Source organism: Epinephelus fuscoguttatus, linkage group LG17, assembly GCF_011397635.1.
Source record: "Epinephelus fuscoguttatus linkage group LG17, E.fuscoguttatus.final_Chr_v1".
NCBI classification, from domain to species: domain Eukaryota; kingdom Metazoa; phylum Chordata; class Actinopteri; order Perciformes; family Serranidae; genus Epinephelus; species Epinephelus fuscoguttatus.
Genome location: NC_064768.1, coordinates 8543738 through 8556332, shown reverse-complemented (window position 1 = coordinate 8556332; position 12595 = coordinate 8543738). Strand labels below are relative to the sequence as shown.

At 40.6% G+C, this 12595-nt stretch overlaps 1 protein-coding gene across 1 annotated transcript in view; it reads right to left on the bottom strand.

Annotated features, from left to right (window-relative positions):
• Positions 1 to 12029, bottom strand: part of LOC125905328 (glutamate receptor ionotropic, kainate 5-like) — a 369618-nt gene extending 357589 nt beyond the window's left edge. The window contains exon 1 of the mRNA XM_049603257.1: positions 11064 to 12029. The gene's annotated coding sequence lies outside the window, so the exon portion shown is untranslated. The remainder of the gene's footprint in view (positions 1 to 11063) is intronic.
• Positions 12030 to 12595: the final 566 nt, after the last annotated feature.

The following is a 12595-nucleotide window of genomic DNA, read 5'->3' as shown; positions in this document are numbered from 1 at the left end:
TCTGGTGCTCAGAAAATAAGCAAACAGTCTTTGGTGTAGGCTGTCTTGTGACTGAAAAAGCCAAAAAAAAGAAGGAAAAAAACCTGTGACCTTCCCTCTACACGGGAACATGAGATAAATCGATCCATTGTCGCACCCTAAGCCCATTGTTGTGACTGAGCTGATCCAGCGCCCTGTGTCTGGTGGGTTGGGCTTTAATACCGCTGATATCTTCTGGTATTATAGCATCTGCTATTTGTTTTCCTAAACCAGTAAAAACACAACACAACACAGTGTATTTAAAGCACCTCTAATGAGCAAAAAAAAATGTAAGAGAGCAGGTGAAGAGACTCTCTGATGTGGATATAAGTGGTGTTAAGTGGTGTCAAGTCACAATGTAGAAATACTGATACATTTTCAGTCTGAGATGTTTTCTAAAGCTTACTTGTTTGAATTCAGTCTGTATTCTAAAGGGAGTAGAAAAAATATGTAAAAGTCTATTGTTGTATATGATGTCGAACAGTATATTATGCAAAATACAACATTTTCATCTGATTTCCTGTAGCTGCTGCAGGTTGCATTGAGTTACTCATTGAGACATTGGTCTTACTCTGGTTTGGGTCAAAATGCTGACATATAATACAGGTTTAGTCAGGTACACTTTAAAGAGAGATGAAAAACAAAAAGAATGGGGGTGTATGTAACTTCAGAGTTCCCAGTTTGATTTTGTACCAAATGCCAGCAATCTCAGATCCAACCATTGTCTATGTTTAAATGTGCCACCTGTGGGAACTGAGGCTGGAAAAGCAGCCCTTTTTTTAAGGTCCTTGGTCTTTGAATTACCTGCAGGCTAGGCTCAATCTAGACTCCATTATCTTTCCAACCAGTTTTAAACAGAAGTTAACGGAAATGCCAACCACAAACTCTTCTTGCTACACTGCGTAGCAAAAAGCTGCACATTTAATGTGTATTATTTCTGATGTATTGTTTTGTATTTTATTTTATGTATGTTATCGATGTGTACTCAGTGCAAATGCCCTCTTGGCCAGGTTACCATTGAAAAAGAGATTTTATTTTCTGGTTAATAGTCCAGTGTGTAGGATTTAAGGGAATATACGGATACTGGTAGAAATGGAAAATAATATGTTTACATATGTTTTCTTCAGTGTATAATCACCTGAAAATAAGAATAATTGTTTTTTTTTTTTGGTTACCTTAGAACACGGGTCAGCAACCAAGCCCACCGGCAACAATAGTTGCCAACGTGTATGCTTGTCATTTTCCACTTATAAATACATTTCAAAATACTATACATGTTTTATATATCAATGATATGTGAGTAGACACCTTAAAAAAAAAGTTTCCACATACTTCCTGTCACATGGCATTGTTGAGTTCCTGACCCAGTTTACTGAGGGCATGGTGATGATAAACCCCCACAAGTAAAGGTGATTTTCATATTATAATAATATTTTTTTTTGTTGACATATATATATCTACTTAATCATGAAAGTCTCTAAAATCATCCAAACAACAAAAATATTACATTGGATGTATAGTTTTTTCTGTATGCAATCATTTGTCCAAGCGGTAACTATTGTTGCCGGTGGGCACATACCTTGTCAGTAGATAGTAATGTTAGCTAACATTACCAACATTATAAAGGGCTAATATTTGGTAACAATACAGTTTTTGATAGTGTTAGCTTTAACATTTAACCAGCATTACTAGAGTTTGGTAGCTGGTGCTAGCTAACTACCTAGCTAACTAACTAGCTACCTATTAGCGCTGCCAATGTTAGTGCTGACTGTGTTGCATTGTGTGGTAGATTAGAAGGACTGAATGATGTCAAATACAGGCAGAACATCTTTAACACTATTGTACATGAACAGGGATATAGAATTGGAAATGTGTGGTAAAAATATCCATTTCAAATTGCCTTAATTTCACAAAATGGTGGCCCCCAGTGGCCATGTTTCCATCAGCCTGTGTAAATGTGCATCTAGAAGTATCACATTGGAAAATTATGACAGAAACGCCAAAATTCAAATTCAAATCCCCTGATTTGCACAAACTAAAATACCCTCGCTTTAGCCGGGTTTTGGTTGATTCAAAAAAAAATGTTGATTCGCAAAACGGGGGATGGAAACAGTTATGTTCGAATTAAGTCTGACGTAGCACACCTCTCTCCATGGTGATATCCACACTCCGGGTCGGGAAGGCGGTAATGCATTTACAAGCTGGTTGCCAACCGCCAGAAAACATAGAAGAAGAATGTGAGACTTGTTTTGTTTTGTTGTTTGAAGTTTGTTGAAGTTTTTAAAAAATATTTTAACTTTTTTGATGACAAAATTCATGAATTAAATTGTTGTCACACTTGTGTTAAATAATAAAAGTCTTCCTCAGTAAAGAAATCTGAATTACATGTTGTTTTTTTGTGCTCTAATTCACTTTTCACCATTAGAGGGGTAGATACAAGGTATGTGCCCACCGGCAACTATAGTTGCCGAACATTCAAATGAGATTTTCTAGAACAGAGAGCACAAAATGGAGGAAATAATTTTAGAACATGCTCATATGGGACTCAGTTAACATGATTATATGCATAAAAACGCTGAGAAAAATTTGGGCACAAATGGGTTAACTATCAACAGAGCCATACTTGACCTGAAAATGATTATAAAAAACCTGTTTGCGCATTAAGTCTAAATTAGCCTATCAACATTAAAAATAGATATAAATGAGCATTTAAAAACATGTTTTCACCACAACATGGCTCCTCTGAAGTGGGCTATTTATTATTCATCATTATGTGGTACTTTGGCTCTAAAAGCAAATGAATCTGTCCACACACAGATTCTGCATTTTCTTCTGAAACTTTTACTTTGCTGCAGATTGTCTACCTATGCCTTAGCGTAGCATATGCCTCACCATATTTCTACAATAGCCCAGAATGGACTAACCAAACATTGGCTTTGGATAGGGACATTCATATTTTTGCATCAGCCACAGTAGTGAGAAGCCCCTTTATGACGACTGTGTCAGGAAAACACAGATTTTGTTTAAAGACTTAACTGCTGTATTCAGTGTTTTTACAGTTTAAATCAACTGGTCCGGTTTTTTGAAGAGTGAGACACCTCTGCAGATAATTCAACTCCTGGTAAAAATCTACTGAACACCTGGAGCTTAAGTTATCACAGAAAAAAAGTGAGCATAAAGCAGCCTGTCTCCAGCATGGGAAAGCATTGGAGAAACACTGATTTGTACATGGTACTGCTTTATTCAGTGTTTTCACTGGTTTAAATCAGCAAATCCATTTGTTTTGAAGAGGAGAAGACCTCAGTGGGTAATTCAGCTCCCTGTAAAAACCTCCTGAACATTTAGATCTAAAGCCTGGTATACACTGTGCGATTCAGTGCTGTCCCAGACGAAAGATAACCAAATGTGGCGGTATCTTTGGTTGTGGCTCTAAAACGGTGGTTCTGCATCGCACAATGGGAGTGGTTGAAGAATGACCATAGTCATAGTCTTGCGATCGAAAACAGCCTAGGATAAAATGAAGTAAAAGCTTTAAGGTGAGCACACATTAGCAGGTGTTAGGCTAGCAGCTCATCTCTGACATGCTGAAAGCATCAGAGAAACACTGATTTGTAACATGAAACTGCTTAATCTTTGTATTTTACTGATTTAAGTCACCTAGTCTGTTTGTTCTGAAGAAGAAGCAGGTAAGTTGACTCCTGGTAAAAACCTCCTAAACTATGAACACTGAAGAAATTCTAACCAGGAGAAGTTTTAGCTGGTTGCAATATGCAATCCTCACGGCTAGACGCCACGAAATCCCTCTAAATCTTACACACCGTTCCTTTAAGTAAAGGCTAAATAAAAATAAATAAATTCCAGATAGGGTGTTTAATGGCATTCCTTCTCTATTATCATAGTGACTAAAAGGAAAAACGCAACAAACCACATGTGGATCAGTGGACACAAAAAATGCATTTCAGGTAGACAACAGCAATAATACGTCCAGATGTATCAGAAGTGCTGGCAATCATGTGCTCAGGTCTTGACTATAATCACATTGTGAAAATACACACTGATTTATATTCAGTCTGGCTGGTATTTCAGCATTGTGCTGAAACATTTCAGTGCAAACAACACTACTGCATATGGTGATCTCACCACTGTGTGTCTGCACCAAACAGCTCTGCAGAAGTATTGTTTTGGGCACGTTTCCCCAGATCCCATGAAATGTTGTTAGTCTTTTCTCATATGTCTTGTATTTACTAAGAAAATCACACTCTTCAAAATAAAATACAGTTACACTGGTGCCAAGGTTACTATCACAGCTCCTAAGTAAAGAAAAAAAGGCTAATTGTCCACTAGAATCCATTAAAGCTGACATATTGCATCAAGAGCTCTGTGGTTTTATAAACAAGCTGCGCACAGAAACACACAATCCTTCATAATCAACCAATCAAGTCCTGCAGGAGCTCATCTCAACACCCAGCTCGCCCCGATTATTTTAAATCAAAATTCAAATCACACACACACACACTCGCAGTCCATCACCAAGCCTCAAACACACACACATATACACACACGCTGGAATATTTGCTTATATGCACACACACACACACACACACACACACACACACACACACACACATAACCACAGACTCAGGGATGCACCAGCTGAATAAAGCCTTATTGATTCTCTCGTCCTACGCACAAGCATTACTTCCGAGGCTCGTACTATTATCAGACATAAAAATATGAAAGATTGAATGCGAGGAGCGCGGTGCCTGACCGAACGCCCACGATGACGCATTCTGACACGCGCTGAGGGGAGGAAGAGCAGGAGGAAAAGGAGGGAGATTTAGGATGCAGGAGAGATTCAGCTGAGAGATTCGGAAGGGAGGACAAAGAGAAAGTGGTGGAGAGGGAGAGGAGGAGGAGGGAGAGAGTGTTGGGAGGAAAAAGCGGGGGATGATGGAGCAGGAGAAGGCGCTGAGAAAAGCTAGAAGAGTAGGATAGGAGAAGAGATCAGGATAAAGGAGCAGAGAAGGGATAGGTTGGCAAAGGTGAGATCAAATACTGTATTGAGCTAGATGAAACACCTTAAGCTCCATTCGAACTGGATTTATGTCTCGAGGAGAGGTGGAGTAAGTTCAGCACACTAACACAACCACATAGGCCTGTTTAGGAACCAATATGACGACAGCACCAAAAGAAGTTAAGGCCATCAGGAGAGTAGGATCCTGGGAAATCTCATAAAATGTGCTGTAGTAATGTCAGCCGCAGCCTCATTTTTGAACCTATATTTGTACATTTTTGGCAAATTGTTTCCATTAAAAGCATAGTGAATTAGCTATTAGCAACTCCTGAGTGCAGTGGACCCATTAATGTACAGACAACTATCACTGGATTACTTTGCAGCTGATGAAAAGTTACAAGTGTTAAGTTTTTTCAGGCAAGTTCTGAAGCGCCAGTGATTTCTCAGTGGATTTATGGATGTTAATTCTCTATGGACAATCCCAGGTGGGGATGCAATGCACAGCGATATTACAAAGGGATGAACACAAGCTTTTAGAAAGTAAAACATCACAAATTAGCCATGAACAAAGTCCTTGTGTAAGCCCATGCTAACCAACAGGGCCTCAACAGCACCTCAAGCTTCACAATTTGCATAGCAGGCAGCTGCCTCCACAAACTCTACACCTCTGTGGCAGATTTAAGCATTCAAACAATTACAGCTTAGCTTAGCATCATGTTAACAGCAAAGAGTGTCACATTTTCACTCTCCACAAAGGAAATAATATATCTCATCTTCAAAATAAAAGTCGAAACAAAAGCAATTAGCAACAACTGGTGGGTATTCAATTAAGGAAGTCTGTGCTTAATTTTTTTTTTAAAAAAAGCTCAGTTTGACTTAATGTCAGCTTCCACTTAAGACTTAAGCTGTTCCCCTAACACAGGGGTCGGCATCCATTACTATTATAAGAGCCATTTTTTGCTGAAAAAGCTCTCGAATAATCTGTTTAGAACCACAAAACATAGTTAAGCCATATAATGAAGGTAACAGTAAGTCTAAATTTGCCCACCAACACCACTCAGATTTCCAAATGAGCATCTATTAATACATTTTACCACAAGGTGGCTACTCTACAGTGGACTACCCTAAATCTTCAATCAAAAGCCTAGTCCCAATTAAATGCCCAGTCCCTTTTACTAGCCCAGTGTGGCTACACATTTTGACAACTGCCTGCCTCAATTAGACACCTGGTCTGGTTGCTAGACATTTCATTTTTTTGATACTTCTTTGGATGTATAAAACCAGGTTGTTGGCCACTTCAAATTATGTGTCCATTCCTTGATTACCCAGTAAGTTATTCCTATTCCTTTAGTCCATAAGGGTCCTCAGATCAAAATAATCAAAAGGCTTTTTCATAAAAATTAATCCAAGTTGTGAGTATTGTTTTAACAGGATAAGGTGGTGTTGTGTTGGTATGCCCGGTGCTGTAGCTAATCCTCGAGTGACATGACTCACTCTCTCTCTCTCTCTAATGCATTGATTGGCAGAGTTAGATCAAATGAATGATTCATAGTTGACATGTTATCTGAGGCCTAATTTTAATACAGGTAATATCCATACTGGTTTATTTAAAAAATTTGATTGTATTTCCAAATCTGAAACACAACAGTGAGCAACAGTATTGTGTAAAAGGAATCAAAAGCCTGTCCTTAATATAGGTCTGGGATTTCAGTGATTAAAGCAAATAATAGCCCGGGCTATTAATTGAGGTTTTTATGGTTTTTATGATTGTTTGGTACTTTAACTTTGAAGAGTTGGTGGTAAAATCAAATTACTTTTTTTTAATCTGGAATCCATGGCTAGCTTAGCTAGGGAGATCCAAGACAAGCCACCACTAGTGAGGTTAAAAATTAAAGGAAAAGGCGATAGGCCATATGACACACATTTAGTTGGTGAAATGGAAAAGCATTTTTTATTCTGTGTATAGGCTACACATTTTTACAGCTGAGAATGTGAGAATCATTCAAAGCCTATGACAATGAAATATTGAAATTCAACTTAAAAAAAAAATTAGTTATTAATTGTCTGCCAAAGCCACATGGAGCCACTGGAGAGGGGCAAAAAGCTGCATGTGGCTCTGGAGCCACAGGTTTCCTACCCCTGCCCTAACACAGTTCAGTCTCGTCTAATCAGCGTTAACTCTAGCCAGGGTGTAATAAGTTCCCACTGAGCGCACAGAGTCCGCACATGGAGAATACAAGCAGCCCAGAACAGACGACTGTCGAAAAGAGGATATTATGTCGCAAAAGAAAAGGGGAAAAAAAGGGCCAGGTTCCTCTCTCTGGTGGAACAAACCATGCTGATGGAGCTCATTGAAAAAGATAAAGCGGTAATCACTAAATGTGGCAATACTTAACAAGACGAGGGGGATGGCCTGGCAAAACAATGCAGAGAGATTAAATGTGTAAATTATACAAGCCTACAAACAGCGAAACCACAGCTTTCCAACAAGCACTCATTGGTAGTCCAATGTTTTCACAGCGAAAAAACATGATAAAGTTACACTAAAATGATGCATAACAGAGCTTTCATGCAGCTCTGCACACACATTACTGTTGGATGGATTACTCCCGAACGCAGGCTTGCACCGAATTGCCACGCATATCACATGAAAGCGCGGGAGCAGAGCTTTCATGTGATACCACACACATCACTGTGCTGTCATCCCATCACGCTATAGATACAGATCAATTGTCTACAAAATAAAAACCTGACAAATTTCTTCACAACCCATTATACAGATCTTGTTATCAGTCAGTTCATATAGTGAGGAATACCATATCTTACCACGTCTTAGGCTTGCGTGTGTTTCTCCCTGTCTATCCACATTTGTAGTCCGGCTTTCAAGATGCAAATATCTCCATATTGTCCCGTTGACACTCCATCAAACTTTGCATGACAAGACCAGCCACTTCACCTTTGTGCACCCAGACAACTGAGGCCTAATTATGCATGCTGACAGGGCCGTAGTCACCATATACATTGAGGGGACACGCCCCCCCCCCCAATACCCAAAATGCCCCCCCAATATATAACTGAAACTGAAAAACCACAGGTCAGGTCAAAGAGCACCACAGAGCACAGAGAAGTAAGTCAAGTTCATGTCGACAAGAAAACGTCCAGAATTTTATGCAAACAAAGTGGCAAATATTATCTTGGAGGACATCATTGCACTTGGGTGACTATTTTTCTGTTATCTTAGATGTAAATATTGCATGTTTCTTTCAGATAAAACACATTTTTGACTTGTGAATGAGTCAATGGAATTTCTTGCAATAATGAAAAAATACTGGCAATCATGTCCGCCTGGCACAAACCACATGTTTTGGACAGCTGTGAAGTGACAGAATGTCCCACCATCATGGTTCTTATATTGCCAGATTCCAGAGAGTCTCCCATCTTCATATATGGCAGAATATGTCAACTTCCAACTTTCTATGCAGAGATACATGTAAAAATGTAAGAATTTAGTAACAAGGATTTGTTTTTTAAAAATTAATATAAAGTACAGGCACATAGAAGGACATGGAATGATGGATAAATCTGGATAGCCCAGATTGTCCTGAAAAAAAAAAGATATAGCATGTGTATGTAGCCTTTATAATGACTGTGATATGAGCTTTAAAGTAAAGGCAGTAGTAGTCAGACATAGTGTAAATTAATCATGCTGACATGTGCAATAAGTTCCTATGTGTTTAGCCACAGTGGCCATTCTAGGAAGCTGCTTTCTGTGTTTACCTTCAGTTGGGCTTAGAGACTGAAGCTGGAAATGATTCTTGTATAAAGCATGTTTGTTTGGAAGGCTGTAAGAGGCTCGCACAGCTGGTCCTGAAAGTCTCTGTTTCCCTGAAACTTTGCGCAAAATTTAGCACGACCCATAGAAATATGCCAGGTTGAATTGAACTGGAATTATCCTGTGAGGGACATACAACGGAGACACTGCAGGAGCTGCAATAATCTTTTCCCCCACAGTCATGTCTCCACAGCAGGTAAAGACTAAACCTCCTCACCCAGAGCTACTTGCACTTCATGCACTCATGTACTGTGAAGCTGCTACGTTTTAATCCGACCACCAGAATCGATGTTGGCATTGTTCATTTCTGCAAACTGCACATACATTTGTGTGTTATTATGAAGCAGATACTCTTTTTTTGGCTTTCTTAGGACATTCTGGGTGTGAGGGGAGGAGAGGGAGAGGATGACATGCAGCAAAGGGCTGCAGGCTGGAACTGAGTCTGCGGCTGCTGCTGCAAGGACATCGCCTTTGTATATGGGACGCCTGCTCTACTCAATAAGCCACCTGATGCCTCTATATGTTTATACTTTGTGTTTCAACAACACTGTGGTTAACATGTAGTTATATTTTTGCTTCAGACACCCACGAAAAACAGGCCTTCTTTTGTAGCAGTATATTATGCTGTTGGGCAGCATCAGTTCATGGTGCCACCGAACAACAACATAATTTAAGGACCTGGAAAGTCCCTATAGGGCGGGTGGGAGAGGAGGTGGATGGATACAACAACACCAGACTTTCACCTAGGAGCCTGGTGTTTGCCTCCCATATGAATGTTTAGCCAAACCATGATGTTTTCTTAAACATGTGCTTTTGTTGCACAATGAAATAAAGGTGTTTTGCCAGTGTTGTAAGTTCATTTTGAAAAAGACTGTAAGCATCTAATGAGCAGAAACTGTTTGTCTGAACTGAACTGTATTTCCTGTGAAATGGAAGTGTATTTTGACACAATGTACAGGCATAGATTGACAGGACATCCCAGAAGCTCAACAACAGATGCACCCAGGATACCTAGCAGGTAATATATAGATGTGAAAGTCCACCGACCAAGCAGTGATTTGTGTCAAGTTGGGAGCAAGAATACGCTTTCCATGGTACCATCCTGACCAGAAACAAAGGGATGTCTTGGTAATGAACAGCTGTTTTTTGTGGCAAAGTCCTTGCTGGAAACACAGAGAACCAGTTTAATTGTTTGTTCATCTAAAACAGTGGTCTGCAGCTTGCCTAGGTGCCACACCATCCACAATCCTCCCAAAGACAAAGTCAGCTCATATACTACGTCACTTTAGAAACTTTATGATACGTATGAAAATGGCAAACGTAACATATCCATGTTATGCAAATATGCACAATGCCAACATTTTCTTCTGATGACAGGATAACTGTTACCCATGTATCCTTGTGCAGTCATGTTAGCTAGCTAACGCTAAATCACTGTCTGGCACTTGTCCATAAGTATATGGATGTTCTTGTGAGCCACAACAGATCGTCTTGTAACTTTTTGAGCAAAAGACTCTGAGATAGCGTCGATCTCAAAAACAAACAGGATGTATTTTGAATCTTATTATTATCTTATTATTATTTTGTTAGCTTAATAGTGTATGCACCATAAAAGCATGTTTGTGCATGGTGTTTAAGGCCACCTTACACATTATACACACTTTCATCTGCAAGTAAATTTTTAACAATATATCTAATAGTGGGTCCCTTCTATGTCTGTCTTTCAGATGTCCTTTGCATGAAAATCATCATCAGACTCCTGCTTTAAATGTCAGTTTACATACTAAATAGATATGGTGAAATGTAGCCTCATGCCACACTGCATTCAGTGGGTCTTCACACTCATACAGAGATACAATCCATAGTTGCAACTACTGTATTTGGACTTTGGCACTTATAAAAGACAAGATGTGTGTTTAACACCGGCCATTGAGGCAGAGCAAAGGAACTAAAGAAAGTCCAAAGACGCCAGAGATTCACGGCCAGTCAGTCAGGACAACTGCAAAAGTTATCATCATAATCATATCATAAGTGTTTGTCCGTCAGCTGCATCAATCTGTTGTAGACAGAATGGGGGAGACTTCGGGGAGAAAAAAAGGGAGGAGGAAAGAGAGAGGAGGCCCAGAGGCTGCTGAGCTGCTGGAAGAGACTGAGAAAGACTGCTGAAGAGACAGAGAAGAGAAAGACCGAGGTACTCACAGAATGAAGATGACGACACCAGGAGCTGATATCAAAAGATTCCCTCTGATAACGGAAGCCAGTTTAGTCTCAGCAGGGTCCAGGATAGATGGATGGAGGGACTGACGGATGGCGGTGCACAGTATACGATCCACAAGGAGGAGAGCAAACAACTCTGGGGAAAAGACGAATTTTAAAAAGGGAAACTGAAGCTTTAGGGACTGTTGGCGGGAGCCTCTGGGCGTCTGGGACTGAGGAAATAAAGTCTCTGCTGCGTCCTCTCCAGATTTGGTCCCTTGCTGTCTTTCTCCTTTTTATTTCTTTGTCTATCAGTCCCTTTTTATCTCACACTTGATATGGAGATCGTGGAGGCTGCAGGAAAACTTCTAGATAGGACATGTCCACATTGGGAAGAAGAAGACAAATATGGAAAGAGGAATGAGACTTGGGCAAACTGAAGGGGGAAAAAATGTCCTTCAGACTGAGTAAATCTGTCCAGCCTGGACGGAGGGGAAAGGGATTCTTGTCGCTAAAGAAGAACGTGAAAAATTAACATTTGAGGCAGAAAAAGGGCTTTTTCTTCTCGTCTTCCTCTCCCCTATTTCTCTCTCAAGAAGCCTCGCCTGTTTCGACAGGCCTCTCCAAGAAGACAGATCTGGTTTGTGGACGAGACGAAGCAAACACAGGATGGGGGCAGAGACAGACTCAATTACAGACGGACTGAGATAATGGTGTGTATCGGTGGCACCTGCTCGGTCTCCTCTTTCTCCCTCTGTCTGCTTTTCCACCTGACTGCCAAGATCAAGGCATAAAATCAAATTCTCCTAATTGGCCCTGATCGTGGCGACCAGCCAAAAGTCTCTCCTCTCTCTCTCTATGCTTCCCTCCCTCGCTCACCCGCACAGTGCAAGGAATGACAATGAGTCCTGGATGGTCAAGACTCGGGGCTCCTACAGTCAACTCTACCTGCTGACTCACAACTAGTTGTTATCTTTGCTGTCTGCTGCCGCCCTGATCTCGCCATATCCTCCCCCTGCCCCACCCTCTGCTCCGCCCTCCAATTGATTACCCAGAATGACTGACGGGATCCTTTTTAACTCTTCCGTCTCTGCTTTTGGCACCTTTTCGATCCCTCGCCTCTTTTTCTCACTCTTCTCCTTTTACCCTCTTTGTGTATCTAATCTCTTCTGCTCTCCCTGTGTCTAATCCCCATCTAGATCTGCTGTTGCTAATTGGTTTCAGGTGTCTCTGGCAGCGGTTGTGGTGACGGGATGGAGAGTGTGGGAGGAGGGGGTGGCAAGGGGGGAGATTTCACGCCGCCGTCGCCATTAATTAAAAAGATGATTACTCAGAATACAAAGATTAAAGACGAAAATAGGAAGCGCCGGGGCCGATAATAACCTGGTAGCACTTTATAACTCCTCGCTCAGCTTATCGAGTGTGTGTTTTGTTTCGGTTTGATGAGTGTGTGTGTGTGTTCATACATCCAGCAGCTCTCAGCTTGTTAAAAATCGCCGCGTTCAGAGGAAAAGTTTCTGAGAGGCTTCTGCAGG